The following is a 14944-nucleotide window of genomic DNA, read 5'->3' as shown; positions in this document are numbered from 1 at the left end:
ATGCAAAAAACGCTTTATTATCATACCGCCGAACAAAAAGTGGAATAACATGCGATCAAAAAGACAGATATAAATAACCATGGTACCGCTGAAAACGTCATCTTGTCCCGCAAAAAACGAGCTGCCATACAGCATCATCAGCAAAAATAAAAAAGTTATAGTCCTGAAAATAAAGCAATGCAAAAATAATTATTTTTTCTATAAAATAGTTTTTATCGTATAACAGCACCAAAATATAAAAAAATGATATAAATGAGGTATCGCTGTAATCATACTGACCTGAAGAATAAAACTGCTTTATCAATTTTACCAAACGCGGAACGGTATAAACGCCTCCCCCAGAAACAATTCATGAATAGCTGGTTTTTGGTCATTCTGCCTCACAAAAATCGGAATAAAAAGCGATCAAAAAATGTCACGGGCCCGAAAATGTTACCAATAAAAACGTCAACTCGTCCTGCAAAAAACAAGACCTCACATGACTCTGTGGACCAAAATATGGAAAAATTATAGCTCTCAAAATGTGGTAACGCAAAAAATATTTTTTGCAATAAAAAGCGTCTTTTAGTGTGTGACGGCTGCCAATCATAAAAATCTGCTAAAAAACCCGCTATAAAAGTAAATCAAACCCCTCTTCAAAACCCCCTTAGTTAGGGAAAAATAAAAAAAAATTATTTATTTCCATTTTCCCATTAGGGTTAGGGCTAGGATTAGGGTTGGGGCTAGGGTTGGGGCTAGGGTTAGGGCTGGGGCTAAAGTTAGGGTTTGGATTACATTTACGGTTGAGAATAGGGTTGGGATTAGTGGTGTGTCTGGTTTAGAAGTGTGGTTAGGGTTACCATTGGGATTAGGGTTAGGGGTGTGTTTGGATTAGGGTTTCAGTTATAATTGGGGGGTTTCCACTGTTAGGCACATCAGGGGCTCTCCAAACGCGACATGGCGTCCGATCTCAATTCCAGCCAATTCTGCGTTGAGAAAGTAAAACAGTGCTCCTTCCCTTCTGAGCTCTCCCGTGTGCCCAAACAGGGGTTTACCCCAACATATGGGGTATCAGCGTACTCAGGACAAATTGGACAACAACTTTTGGGGTCCAAATTCTCCTGTTACCCTTGGGAAAATACAAAACTGGGGGCTAAAAAATAATTTTTGTGAGAAAAAAAGGATTTTTTATTTTCACGGCTCTGCGTTATAAACTGTAGTGAAACACTTGGGGGTTCAAAGTGCGGGTATCAGCGCACTCAGGACAAATTGGACAACAACTTTTGGGGTCCAATTTCTCCTGTTACCCTCGGGAAAAAACAAAACTGAAGGCTAAAAAATAATTTTTGGGGGAATTATTTTTTTTTTATTTTCACGGCTCTGCGTTATAAACTGTAGTGAAAAACTTGGGGGCTCAAAGTTCTCACAACACATCTAGATAAGTTCCTTGGGGGGTCTAGTTTCCAATATGGGGTCACTTGTGGGGGGTTTCTACCGTTTAGGTACATTAGGGGCTCTGCAAATGCAATGTGATGCCTGCAGACCATTCCATCTAAGTCTGCATTCCAAATGGCGCTCCTTCCCTTCCGAGCCCTCCCATGCGCCTAAACGGTGGTTCACCCCCACATATGGGGTATCAGCGTACTCAGGACAAATTGGACAACAATATTTAGGGTCCAATTTCTCCTGTTACCCTTGGAAAAATACAAAACTGGGGGAGAAAAAATAATTTTTGTGGAAAAAAATATATTTTTTATTTGAGCGGCTCTGCGTTATAAACTGTGGTGAAACACTTGGGGGTTCAAAGCTCTCACATCACATCTAGATGAGTTACTTAGGGGGTCTACTTTCCAAAATGGTGTCACTTGTGGGGGGTTTCTACTGTTTAGGTACATTAGGGGCTCTGCAAACACAATGTGACGCCTGCAGACCATTCCATCTAAGTCTGCATTCCAAATGGCGCTCCTTCCCTTCCAAGCCCTCCCATGCGCCCAAACGGTGGTTCACCCCCACATATGGGGTATCAGCGCACTCAGGACAAATTGGACAACAACTTTTGGGGTCCAATTTCTTCTCTTAACCTTGGGAAAATACAAAATTCGGGGCCAAAAAATTATTTTTGTGGGAAAAAATTTTTGTTTTATTTTTACGGCTCTGCATTATAAACTTCTGTGAAGCCCTTGGTGGGTCAAAGTGCTCACCACACATCTAGATAAGTTCCTTAGTGGGTCTACTTTCCAAAATGGCATCACTTGTTGGTGGGTTTCAATGTTTAGGCACATCAGTGGCTCTCCAAACGCAACATGGCGTCCCATCTCAATTCCTGTCAATTTTGCATTGAAAAGTCAAATGGCGCTCCTTCGCTTCCGAGCTCTGTCATGCGCCCAAACAGTGGTTTACCCCCACATGTCGGGTATCGGCGTACTCAGGACAAATTGTACAACAACGTTTGGGGTCCATTTTCTCCTGTTACCCTTGGTAAAATTAAACAAATTGGAGCTGAAGTAAATTTTTTGAGAAAAAAAGTTAAATGTTCATTTTTATTTAAACATTTCAAAAGTTCCTGTGGAACACCTGAAGGGTTAATAAACTTCTTGAATGTGGTTTTGAGCACCTTGAGGGGTGCAGTTTTTAGAATGGTGTCACACTTGGGTATTTTCTATCATATAGACCCCTCAAAATGACTTCAAATGAGATGTGGTCCCTAAAAAAAAATTGTGTTGCAAAAATGAGAAATTGCTGGTCAACTTTTAACCCTTAACTCCATAACAAAAAAAAATTTTGGTTACAAAATTGTGCTGGTGTAAAGCAGACATGTGGGAAATGTTACTTATTAAGTATTTTGTGTGACATATCTCTGTGATTTAATTGCATAAAAATTCAAAGTTGGAAAATTGCAAAATTTTCAAAATATTTGCCAAATTTCCGTTTTTTTTTCACAAATAAGCGCAGGTAATATCAAAGAAATTTTACCACTATCATGAAGTACAATATGTCATGAGAAAACAATGTCAGAATCACTGGGATCCGTTGAAGCGTTCCAGAGTTATAACCTCATAAAGGGACAGTGGTCAGAATTGAAAAAAATTGGCCCGGTCCATAACGTGCAAACCACCCTTGGGGGTAAAGGGGTTAATATAAGTGCGCCCAACACAAACCTCCATTTAATATGAGGGGCCAAAATAGCCCTCCATTTAATATGGGAACCCCAGAAAGACCTGTTTCAATATAATGGGCCCTACAGAAAGCCCTTAATTTAATAGATGGGGCCCCACATAGCCCTCCACTTAATATATATATATATATATGTGGGCCACATATAGCCCTCCAATTATTATATGGGGACCCACCACATAGCCCTCCATTAAGTATATGGGGGCCCAATGTAGCAATTCATTTAATTTAATAAAAGTGCTCCATTTAATATAATTGGCCCTACATAGTGCTCCATTTAATATAATTGGCGCCACTTAGCCCTCCATTTAATATAATGGTTCCCACATAGCCTTACATTTAAAAAATGCGGGCCCCAACATAGCCATCCAATTAATATTTGGGGGCCTCACATAGCCCTAAATATATGGGGTCCCCACTTAGCCCTCCATTTCATATAATGGATCCCACATTGCCTTCCATTTAATATAGTGGGGCCTCACATAGTCCTCCATCTAATATATAATTGCCTAGAATACCAGGAGATGGAACAGGATCCTTGATGCAAACAACTGGCTAAGACGATGGTGCAGACAACAAGGATTTGGATTCCTGGACCACGGTGTGAATTACTGGTATGATGGACTCCTCGCCAGAGACGGACTACACCTCAACAAACCTGGGAAACACACATTCGCCAGAAGACTCGCTACACTCATCAGGAGGGCGTTAAACTAGAAGAAGAGGGGACGGGAAGAAAAACATTAGACTCGAACAAAGACGACCCAGGAAAACATACTCAGAAGGGAGGTAAGAACATTTCTAAAACAATCCACAGTGAGGAGATTGGAACAAAACAAAATCCTCTAAACTGCATGCTCGCAAACGCCAGAGGCCTGACAAACAAGATGGAAGAACTAGAAGCAGAAATATCTACAGGTAACTTTGACATAGTGGGAATAACCGAGACATGGTTAGATGAAAGCTATGACTGGGCAGTTAACTTACAGGGTTACAGTCTGTTTAGAAAGGATCGTAAAAATCGGAGAGGAGGAGGGGTTTGTCTCTATGTAAAGTCTTGTCTAAAGTCCACTTTAAGGGAGGATATTAGCGAAGGGAATGAGGATGTCGAGTCCATATGGGTTGAAATTCATGGAGGGAAAAATGGTAACAAAATTCTCATTGGGGTCTGTTACAAACCCCCAAATATAACAGAAAGCATGGAAAGTCTACTTCTAAAGCAGATAGATGAAGCTGCAACCCATAATGAGGTCCTGGTTATGGGGGACTTTAACTACCCGGATATTAACTGGGAAACAGAAACCTGTGAAACCCATAAAGGCAACAGGTTTCTGCTAATAACCAAGAAAAATTATCTTTCACAATTGGTGCAGAATCCAACCAGAGGAGCAGCACTTTTAGACCTAATACTATCTAATAGACCTGACAGAATAACAAATCTGCAGGTGGTTGGGCATTTAGGAAATAGCGACCACAATATTGTGCAGTTTCACCTGTCTTTCACTAGGGGGACTTGTCAGGGAGTCACAAAAACATTGAACTTTAGGAAGGCAAAGTTTGAACAGCTTAGAGATGCCCTTAATCTGGTAGACTGGGACAATATCCTCAGAAATGAGAATACAGATAATAAATGGGAAATGTTTAAGAACATCCTAAATAGGCAGTGTAAGTGGTTTATACCTTGTGGGAATAAAAGGACTAGAAATAGGAAAAACCCAATGTGGCTAAACAAAGAAGTAAGACAGGCAATTAACAGTAAAAAGAAAGCATTTGCACTACTAAAGCAGGATGGCACCATTGAAGCTCTAAAAAACTATAGGGAGAAAAATACTTTATCTAAAAAACTAATTAAAGCTGCCAAAAAGGAAACAGAGAAGCACATTGCTAAGGAGAGTAAAACTAATCCCAAACTGTTCTTCAACTATATCAATAGTAAAAGAATAAAAACTGAAAATGTAGGCCCCTTAAAAAATAGTGAGGAAAGAATGGTTGTAGATGACGAGGAAAAAGCTAACATATTAAACACCTTCTTCTCCACGGTATTCACGGTGGAAAATGAAATGCTAGGTGAAATCCCAAGAAACAATGAAAACCCTATATTAAGGGTCACCAATCTAACCCAAGAAGAGGTGCGAAACCGGCTAAATAAGATTAAAATAGATAAATCTCCGGGTCCGGATGGCATACACCCACGAGTACTAAGAGAACTAAGTAATGTAATAGATAAACCATTATTTCTTATTTTTAGTGACTCTATAGCGACAGGGTCTGTTCCGCAGGACTGGCGCATAGCAAATGTGGTGCCAATATTCAAAAAGGGCTCTAAAAGTGAACCTGGAAATTATAGGCCAGTAAGTCTAACCTCTATTGTTGGTAAAATATTTGAAGGGTTTCTGAGGGATGTTATTCTGGATTATCTCAATGAGAATAACTGTTTAACTCCATATCAGCATGGGTTTATGAGAAATCGCTCCTGTCAAACCAATCTAATCAGTTTTTATGAAGAGGTAAGCTATAGGCTGGACCACGGTGAGTCATTGGACGTGGTATATCTCGATTTTTCCAAAGCGTTTGATACCGTGCCGCACAAGAGGTTGGTACACAAAATGAGAATGCTTGGTCTGGGGGAAAATGTGTGCAAATGGGTTAGTAACTGGCTTAGTGATAGAAAGCAGAGGGTGGTTATAAATGGTATAGTCTCTAACTGGGTCGCTGTGACCAGTGGGGTACCGCAGGGGTCAGTATTGGGACCTGTTCTCTTCAACATATTCATTAATGATCTGGTAGAAGGTTTACACAGTAAAATATCGATATTTGCAGATGATACAAAACTATGTAAAGCAGTTAATACAAGAGAAGATAGTATTCTGCTACAGATGGATCTGGATAAGTTGGAAACTTGGGCTGAAAGGTGGCAGATGAGGTTTAACAATGATAAATGTAAGGTTATACACATGGGAAGAGGGAATCAATATCACCATTACACACTGAACGGGAAACCACTGGGTAAATCTGACAGGGAGAAGGACTTGGGGATCCTAGTTAATGATAAACTTACCTGGAGCAGCCAGTGCCAGGCAGCAGCTGCCAAGGCAAACAGGATCATGGGGTGCATTAAAAGAGGTCTGGATACACATGATGAGAGCATTATACTGCCTCTGTACAAATCCCTAGTTAGACCGCACATGGAGTACTGTGTCCAGTTTTGGGCACCGGTGCTCAGGAAGGATATAATGGAACTAGAGAGAGTACAAAGGAGGGCAACAAAATTAATAAAGGGGATGGGAGAACTACAATACCCAGATAGATTAGCGAAATTAGGATTATTTAGTCTAGAAAAAAGACGACTGAGGGGCGATCTAATAACCATGTATAAGTATATAAGGGGACAATACAAATATCTCGCTGAGGATCTGTTTATACCAAGGAAGGTGACGGGCACAAGGGGGCATTCTTTGCGTCTGGAGGAGAGAAGGTTTTTCCACCAACATAGAAGAGGATTCTTTACTGTTAGGGCAGTGAGAATCTGGAATTGCTTGCCTGAGGAGGTGGTGATGGCGAACTCAGTCGAGGGGTTCAAGAGAGGCCTGGATGTCTTCCTGGAGCAGAACAATATTGTATCATACAATTATTAGGTTCTGTAGAAGGACGTAGATCTGGGTATTTATTATAATGGAATATAGGCTGAACTGGATGGACAAATGTCTTTTTTCGGCCTTACTAACTATGTTACTATGTTACTATGTTACTACTTCCTGCAATTTGTGCCAACTTCCTGTCCGGAGCTAATGTCCGGAGATAATGTCCGGAGATAATGTCCGGAGCTAATGTCCGGAGATAAGTGACGTCAACAGTGTCCAGTGTCTGATTGGTTGCCGCCTGCTGCGAGCGACCAATCAGAAACGTGCCATACTGTGACACACTCCGCCCGCCATTTTGATGTGATTTTTGAATTTTTACCTCACAGCAAGTTTCTACTGCGTGGAGTCGGGCCCAGTGACGTTGCTCTTCAAGCTCCTGCCGAATTTCGTCAAAAAAATGATAATACCATTTACCAAAACTATATATATTTAGTTGTGAAGTGGTTCAGTGACATTTTCACACCAATTTTGAACTTTTGTTTGGTGTTTTCTCCATATACTGCCTATTATTCACTGACTGTTATACTGAGAGACTGCCGTTTATTAACCTCTTCTTTGCCACATTGGGTATATTGCTCTATTATTTGCCACATAAGGACATTGTCCATTATTGCCCAGCAATTTCTCTGCAATATAAACTGCCTATTTATTAATATCTGCATTCCTGCAAAGAACTATTGCCTATTATTAACTGGCTATTTTCCTACTACCTGACATTGTTCTTAAGCAAAGAACCGTTGTTGTGACATTTGCCACAACACGCAAAGTTGTCGTCTGATGTCTTTCATCCCTTCCCTCATAAGCATGTTCATGGATCCTGTGTAACTGTACCTTAAATAACAAGAATTGTCAAGAGCTGGTGAGTGCAGCCATTTTTTGTTCTTTCTTACTATTATTTATTAATTGTATTATTCTTACATTTGAATAAATAAAGTATATATGGATTCTAGACTCCCGATTCTTTAGAATCGGGCTGCCATCTAGTGTAATATAAGTGTGCCCAACACGAACCTCCATTTAATATGAGGGGCCAAAATAGCCCTCCATTTAATATGGGGACCCAAGAAAGACCTGTTTCAATATAATGGGCCCTACAGAAAGCGCTCCATTTAACCCCTTCATGACCCAGCCTATTTTGACCTTAATGACCTGGCCGTTTTTTGCAATTCTGACCAGTGTCCCTTTATGAGGTAATAACTCAGGAACGCTTCAACGGATCCTAGCGGTTCTGAGATTGTTTTTTCGTGACATATTGGGCTTCATGTTAGTGGTAAATTTAGGTCAATAAATTCTGCGTTTATTTGTGATAAAAACGGAAATTTGGCGAAAATTTTGAAAATTTCGCAATTTTCACATTTTGAATTTTTATTCTGTTAAACCAGAGAGTTATGTGACACAAAATAGTTAATAAATAACATTTCCCACATGTCTACTTTACACCAGCACAATTTTGGAAACAAAATTTTTTTTTTGCTAGGAAGTTATAAGAGTTAAAATTTGACCAGCGATTTCTCATTTTTACAACGAAATTTACAAAACCATTTTTTTTAGGGACCACCTCACATTTGAAGTCAGTTTGAGGGGTCTATATGGCTGAAAATACCCAAAAGTGACACCATTCTAAAAAATGCACCCCTCAAGGTGCTCAAAACCACATTCAAGAAGTTTTTTAACCCTTCAGGTGCTTCACAGCAGCAGAAGCAACATGGAAGGAAAAAATGAACATTTAACTTTTTAGTCACAAAAATTATCTTTTAGCAACATTTTTTTTATTTTCCCAATGGTACAAGGAGAAACTGAACCACGAAAGTTGTTGTCCAATTTGTCCTGAGTACGCTGATACCTCATATGTGGGGGTAAACCACTGTTTGGGCGCACGGCAGGGCTTGGAAGGGAAGGAGCGCCATTTGACTTTTTGAATGAAAAATTGGCTCCACTCTTTAGCGGACACCATGTCACGTTTGGAGAGCCCCCGTGTGCCTAAAAATTGGAGCTCCCCCACACGTGACCCCATTTTGGAAACTAGACGCCCGAAGGAACTTATCTAGATGCATAGTGAGAACTTTGAACCCCCGGGGGCTTCACAAATTGATCCGTAAAAATGAAAAAGTACTTTTTTTTCACAAAAAAATTCTTTTAGCCTCAATTTTTTTCATTTTCACATGGGCAACAGGATAAAATGGATCCTAAAATTTGTTGGGCAATTTCTCATGAGTACACCGATACCTCACATGTGGGGGTAAACCACTGTTTGGGCACATGGTAAGGTTCGGAAGGGAAGGAGCGCCATTTGACTTTTTGAATGAAAAATTATCTCCATCGTTAGCGGACACCATGTCGTGTTTGGAGAGCCCCCGTGTGCCTAAACATTGGAGCTCCCCCACAAATGACCCCATTTTGGAAACTAGACCCCCCAAGGAACTTATCTAGATGCATATTGAGCACTTTAAACCCTCAGGTGCTTCACAAATTGATCTGTAAAAATGAAAAAGTACTTTTTTTTTCACAAAAAAATTCTTTTCGCCTCAGTTTTTCATTTTCACATGGGCAATAGGATAAAATGAATCCTAAAATTTGTTGGGCAATTTCTCCCGAGTACGCCGATACCTCATATGTGGGGGTAAACCACTGTTTGGGCACACGGCAGGGCTCGGAAGGGAAGGCGCGCCATTTGACTTTTTGAATGGAAAATTAGCTCCAATTGTTAGCGGACACCATGTCGCGTTTAGAGAGCCCCTGTGTGCCTATGCATTGGAGCTCCCCCACAAGTGACCCCATTTTGGAAACTAGACCCCCCAAGGAACTTATCTAGATGCATATTGAGCACTTTAAACCCCCAGGTGCTTCACAGAAGTTTATAATGCAGAGCCATGAAAATAAAAAATAATTTTTCTTTCCTCAAAAATGATTTTTAGCCTGGAATTTCCTATTTTGCCAAGGGTAATAGGAGAAATTGGACCGCAAATGTTGTTGTCCAGTTTGTCCTGAGTACGCTGATACCCCATATGTGGGGGTAAACCACTGTTTGGGCGCACGGCAGGGCTCGGAAGGGAAGGCACGCCAATTGGCTTTTTAAATGGAAAATTAGCTCCAATCATTAGCGGACACCATGTCACGTTTGGAGAGCCCCTGTGTGCCTAAACATTGGAGATCCCCCACATATGACCCCATTTTGGAAACTAGACCCCCAAAGGAACTAATCTAGATGTGTGGTGAGGACTTTGAACTTCCAAGTGCTTCACAGAAGTTTATAACCCAGAGCCATGAAAATAAAATAAAAATTTTATTTTCTCTAAAATGATTTTTTAGCCTGCAATTTATTATTTTCCCAAGGGTAACAGGAGAAATTTGACCCCAAAAGTTGTTGTACAGTTTCTCCTGAGTACGCTGATACCCCATATGTGGGGGTAAACCACAGTTTGGGCACATGTCGGGGCTCGGAAGTCAAGTAGTGACATTTTGAAATGCAGACTTTGATGGAATGCTCTGCGGGCGTTACGTTGCGTTTGCAGAGCCCCTGATGTGGCTAAACAGTAGAAACCCCCCACAAGTGACCCCATTTTAGAAAATAGACCCCGAAAGGAACTTATCTAGATGTGAGGTGAGCACTTTGAACCCCCAAGTGCTTCACAGAAGTTTATAACACAGAGCAGTGAAAATAATAAATACGTTTTCTTTCCTCAAAAATAATTTTTTAGCCCAGAATTTTTTATTTTCCCAAGGGTTACAGGAGAAATTGGACCCCAAAAGTTGTTGTCCAGTTTCTCCTGAGTATGCTGATACCCCATATGTGGGGGTAAACCACTGTTTGGGCACACGTCGGGGCTCAGAAGGGAAGTAGTGACTTTTGAAATGCAGACTTTGATGGAATGGTCTGCGGGCGTCACGTTGCGTTTGCAGAGCCCCTGGTGTGCCTAAACAGTAGAAACCCCCCACAAGTGACCCCATTTTGGAAACTAGACCCCCCAAGGAACTTATCTAGATATGTGGTGAGCACTTTGAACCCCCAAGTGCTTCACAGACGTTTACAACGCAGAGCCGTGAAAATAAAAAATCATTTTTCTTTCCTCAAAAATGATGTTTTAGCAAGCAATTTTTTATTTTCTCAAGGGTAACAGGAGAAATTGGACCCCAGTAATTGTTGCCCAGTTTGTCCTGAGTACACTGATACCCCATATGTGGGGGTAAACCACTGTTTGGGCACACGTCGGGGCTCGGAAGGGAAGGAGCACCATTTGACTTTTTGAATAAACGATTGGCTGGAATCAATGGTGGCGCCATGTTGCGTTTGAAGACCCCCTGATGTGCCTAAACAGTGGAAACCCCTCAATTCTAACGCCAACACACCCCTAACCCTTATCCCAACTGTAGCCGTAACCCTAACCACAACCCTAACCCCAACACACCCCTAACCCTAACCACAACCCTAATTCCAACCCAACCCTAACCCTAAGGCTATGTACCCACGTTGCGGATTCGTGTGAGATTTTTCCGCACCATTTTTGAAAAATCCGCGGGTAAAAGGCACTGCGTTTTACCTGCGGATTTACTGCGGATTTCACCTGCGGATTCCTATTGAGGAATAGGTGTAAAACGCTGCGGAATCCGCACAAAGAATTGACATGCTGCGGAAAATACAACGCAGCGTTTCCGTGCGGTATTTTCCGCACCATGGGCACAGCGGATTTGGTTTTCCATAGGTTTACATGGTACTGTAAACCTGATGGAACACTGCTGCGGATCCGCAGCGGCCAATCCGCTGCGGATCCGCAGCCAAATCCGCACCGTGTGCACATAGCCTAATTCTAAAGGTATGTGCACACGCTTCGGAAAACGCTGCGGATCCGCAGCAGTTTCCCATGAGTTTACATTTCAATGTAAACCTATGGGAAACAAAAATCGCTGTACACATGCTGCGGAAAAACTGCACGGAAACGCAGCGGTTTACATTCCGCAGCATGTCACTTCTTTCTGCGGATTCCACAGCGGTTTTACAACTGCTCCAATAGAAAATCGCAGTTGTAAAACCGCAGTGAAATGCGCAGAAAAACCGCGGTAAATCTGCCATAAATCCGCAGCGGTTTAGCACTGCGGATTTATCAAATCCGCTGCGGAAAAATCCGCAGAGGACCAGAATACGTGTGCACATACCGAAACCCTAACCCTAACCCTACCCCTACCCCTAACCCTACCCCTAACCCTACCCCTACCCCTACCCCTAACCCTACCCCTAACCCTACCCCTAACCCTACCCCTACCCCTACCCCTAACCCTACCCCTAACCCTACCCCTACCCCTACCCCTAACCCTACCCCTAACCCTACCCCTAACCCTACCCCTACCCCTACCCCTAACACTAACCCTAGTTCTAACTCCAACCTTAGTGAAAAAAAAAAAAAAATCTTTATTTTATTATTGTCCCTATCTATGGGGGACAAATGGGGGGGGTCATTTACTGTTTTTTTATTTTGACCACTGTGATAGATTATATCACAGTGATCAAAATTCACATTGGAACGAATCTGCCGGCCGGCAGATTCGGCGGGCGCACTGCGCATGCGCCCGCCATTTTGGAACATGGCGGCGCCCGGGGAAGAAGACGGACGGGACCCCGCCAGGATCGGTAAGTATAAGGGGGGGAGATCAGGGCACAGGGGGGGGAGATCAGGGCACGGGGGGGCGTCGGAGCACGGGGGGGAGGGATCGGAGCATGGGGGAGAGTGATCGGTGTGCGGGCGGGTGGATCGGTGTGCAGGGGGGGTGGATCGGTGTGCAGGGGGGGTGGATCGGAGCACGGGGGGGGATCGGAGTGCGGGGGGGTTTGATTGGAGCACGGGGGGGTGTGATTGGAGCACGGGGGGAGCGGACAGGAGGACGGGGGAGCGGAGCACAGGACGGAGGGGAGCGGGCCACAGATCGGGGGGCTGGGGGGGCGATCGGAGGAGTGGGGTGGGGGCACATTAGTATTTCCAGCCATGGCCGATGATATTTCAGCATCGGCCATGGCTGGATTGTAATATTTCACCATTTTTTTAGGTGAAATATTACAAATCGCTCTGATTGGCAGTTTCACTTTCAACAGCCAATCAGAGCGATCGTAGCCACGAGGGGGTGAAGCCACCCCCCCTGGGCTAAACTACCACTCCCCCTGTCCCTGCAGATCGGGTGAAATGGGAGTTAACCCTTTCACCCGATCTGCAGGGACGCGATCTTTCTGTGACACAGCATATGCGTCACAGGTCGGATTGGCACCGACTTTCATGACGCATACGCTGTGTCACAGGTCGGGAAGGGGTTAATAGATGGGGGGCCTCACATAGCCCTCCACTTAATATATGTGGGCCACATATAGCCCTCCAATTAATAAATGGGGGTCCACCACATAGCCCTCCATTAAGTATATAGGGTACCTACGTAGCAATTCATTTAACTTAATGGGCCCCACAGAGCCCTCTATTTAATAGAACTGACCCCACAAAGCCCTCCATTCAATATAATTGACCCCACATAGCCTTCCATTTCAATATCATGGGACCCACATAGGCTTCCAATTAATATATGGGGGTCTACCAAACAGCACTCCATTAAGTATATGGGGGCCCCACATAGCCCTCCATTTAATATGGGTGGCCCAAAAAATAGCTCATTTTATGGGGACCCCAGAAAGCCCTATTTCAATGTAATGGGCCACACATAGCCTTCCCTTACTAGTGCCACCGCAGCACACCCTTTTCCCGTTGCTGTGCCACTAGAACACACACTTTTTCCATTGCTGTGCCACCGGAACACACCCTTTTCCCATTGGCGTGCCACCGGAACAAACCCTTTTCCCGTTGGCGTGCCACCGGAACACACCCTGTTCCCGTTGGCGTGCCACCAAAACACACCCTTTTCCCGTTGGCGTGCAGCCAGAGCACATCATTTTTCTGTTGGCGTGCCACCGGAGTACACCCTTTTTGCGTTGGCGCACCACCGAAGCACATCTTTTTCCCATTGGGAATACCACCGGAGGACACCCTTTTCCCATTGGCGTGCCACCGGAGCACAGCCTTTATCCCGTTGGCGTGTCACCAGAGCACACCATTTTAACGCTGGCGTACCATCAGAGCACACCCTTTTTCCGTTGACGTGCCACCGGAGCACACCCATTTCCCGTTGGCGTGCCACTAGAACACACCCTTCTTCCATTGGCGTGCCACCGGAACACACCCTTTTCCCATTGGCGTGCCACCGGAACACACGCTTTTCCCGTTGGCGTGCCACCGGAACACACCCAGTTCACATTGGCGTGCCACCGAAACACACCCTTTTCCCGTTGGTGTGCCGCCGGAGCACATCCTTTTTCCGTTGGCCAGAGCACACCCATTTTGCGTTGGTGCACCACCGAAGCACACCTTTTCCCCGTTGGAGTACCACCGGAGCACACCCTTTTCCCGTTGGCGTGCCACCGGAGCATAGCCTTTTCCCGTTGACGTGTCACCAGAGCACACCATTTTAACGCTGGCGTGCAATCGGAGCACACCCTTTTTCCGTTGACGTGCCACCGGAGCACACCCATTTCCCGTTGGCGTGCCACCGGAGCACACCCTTTCCCGTTGGCGTGCCACGGGAGCACACCCTTTCCCGTTGGCGTGCCACCGGAGCACATCCTTTCCCGTTGGCCTGCCACTGGAGCACACCCTTTCCTGTTGGCGTGCCACCGGAGCACATCCTTTCCCGTTGGCCTGCCACCGGAGTACACCCTTTTCCCATTGGCGTGCCACCGAGCACACCATTTCCCGTTAGCGTGCCACCGGAGCACACCTTTTCCAGTTGGCGTGCCACCGGAGCACACCCATTTCCCGTTGGCATGCCACGGGAGCACACCCTTTTCCCGTTGGCGTGCCGCCGGAGCACATCATTATTCCGTTGGCGTGCCACCGGAGCACACACTTTTTGCGTTGGCGTGCCATCGGAGCACCTTATTTCCCGATAGTGTGCCAAAATAGCCCTCCCATTAATATGGAGACCCCAGAAAGCCCTATTTCAATATAATGGGCCCCACAGAAATCCCTATTTTAATATAGGCTGAACTGGATGGACTAGGCTGAACTGGATGGACAAATGTCTTTTTTCGGCCTTACTAACTATGTTACTATGTTAATATAATG

The sequence above is a fragment of the Ranitomeya imitator genome, chromosome 4, assembly GCF_032444005.1.
Source record: "Ranitomeya imitator isolate aRanImi1 chromosome 4, aRanImi1.pri, whole genome shotgun sequence".
Classification (NCBI taxonomy): Eukaryota; Metazoa; Chordata; class Amphibia; order Anura; family Dendrobatidae; genus Ranitomeya; species Ranitomeya imitator.
This window is presented reverse-complemented; position numbering follows the sequence as displayed.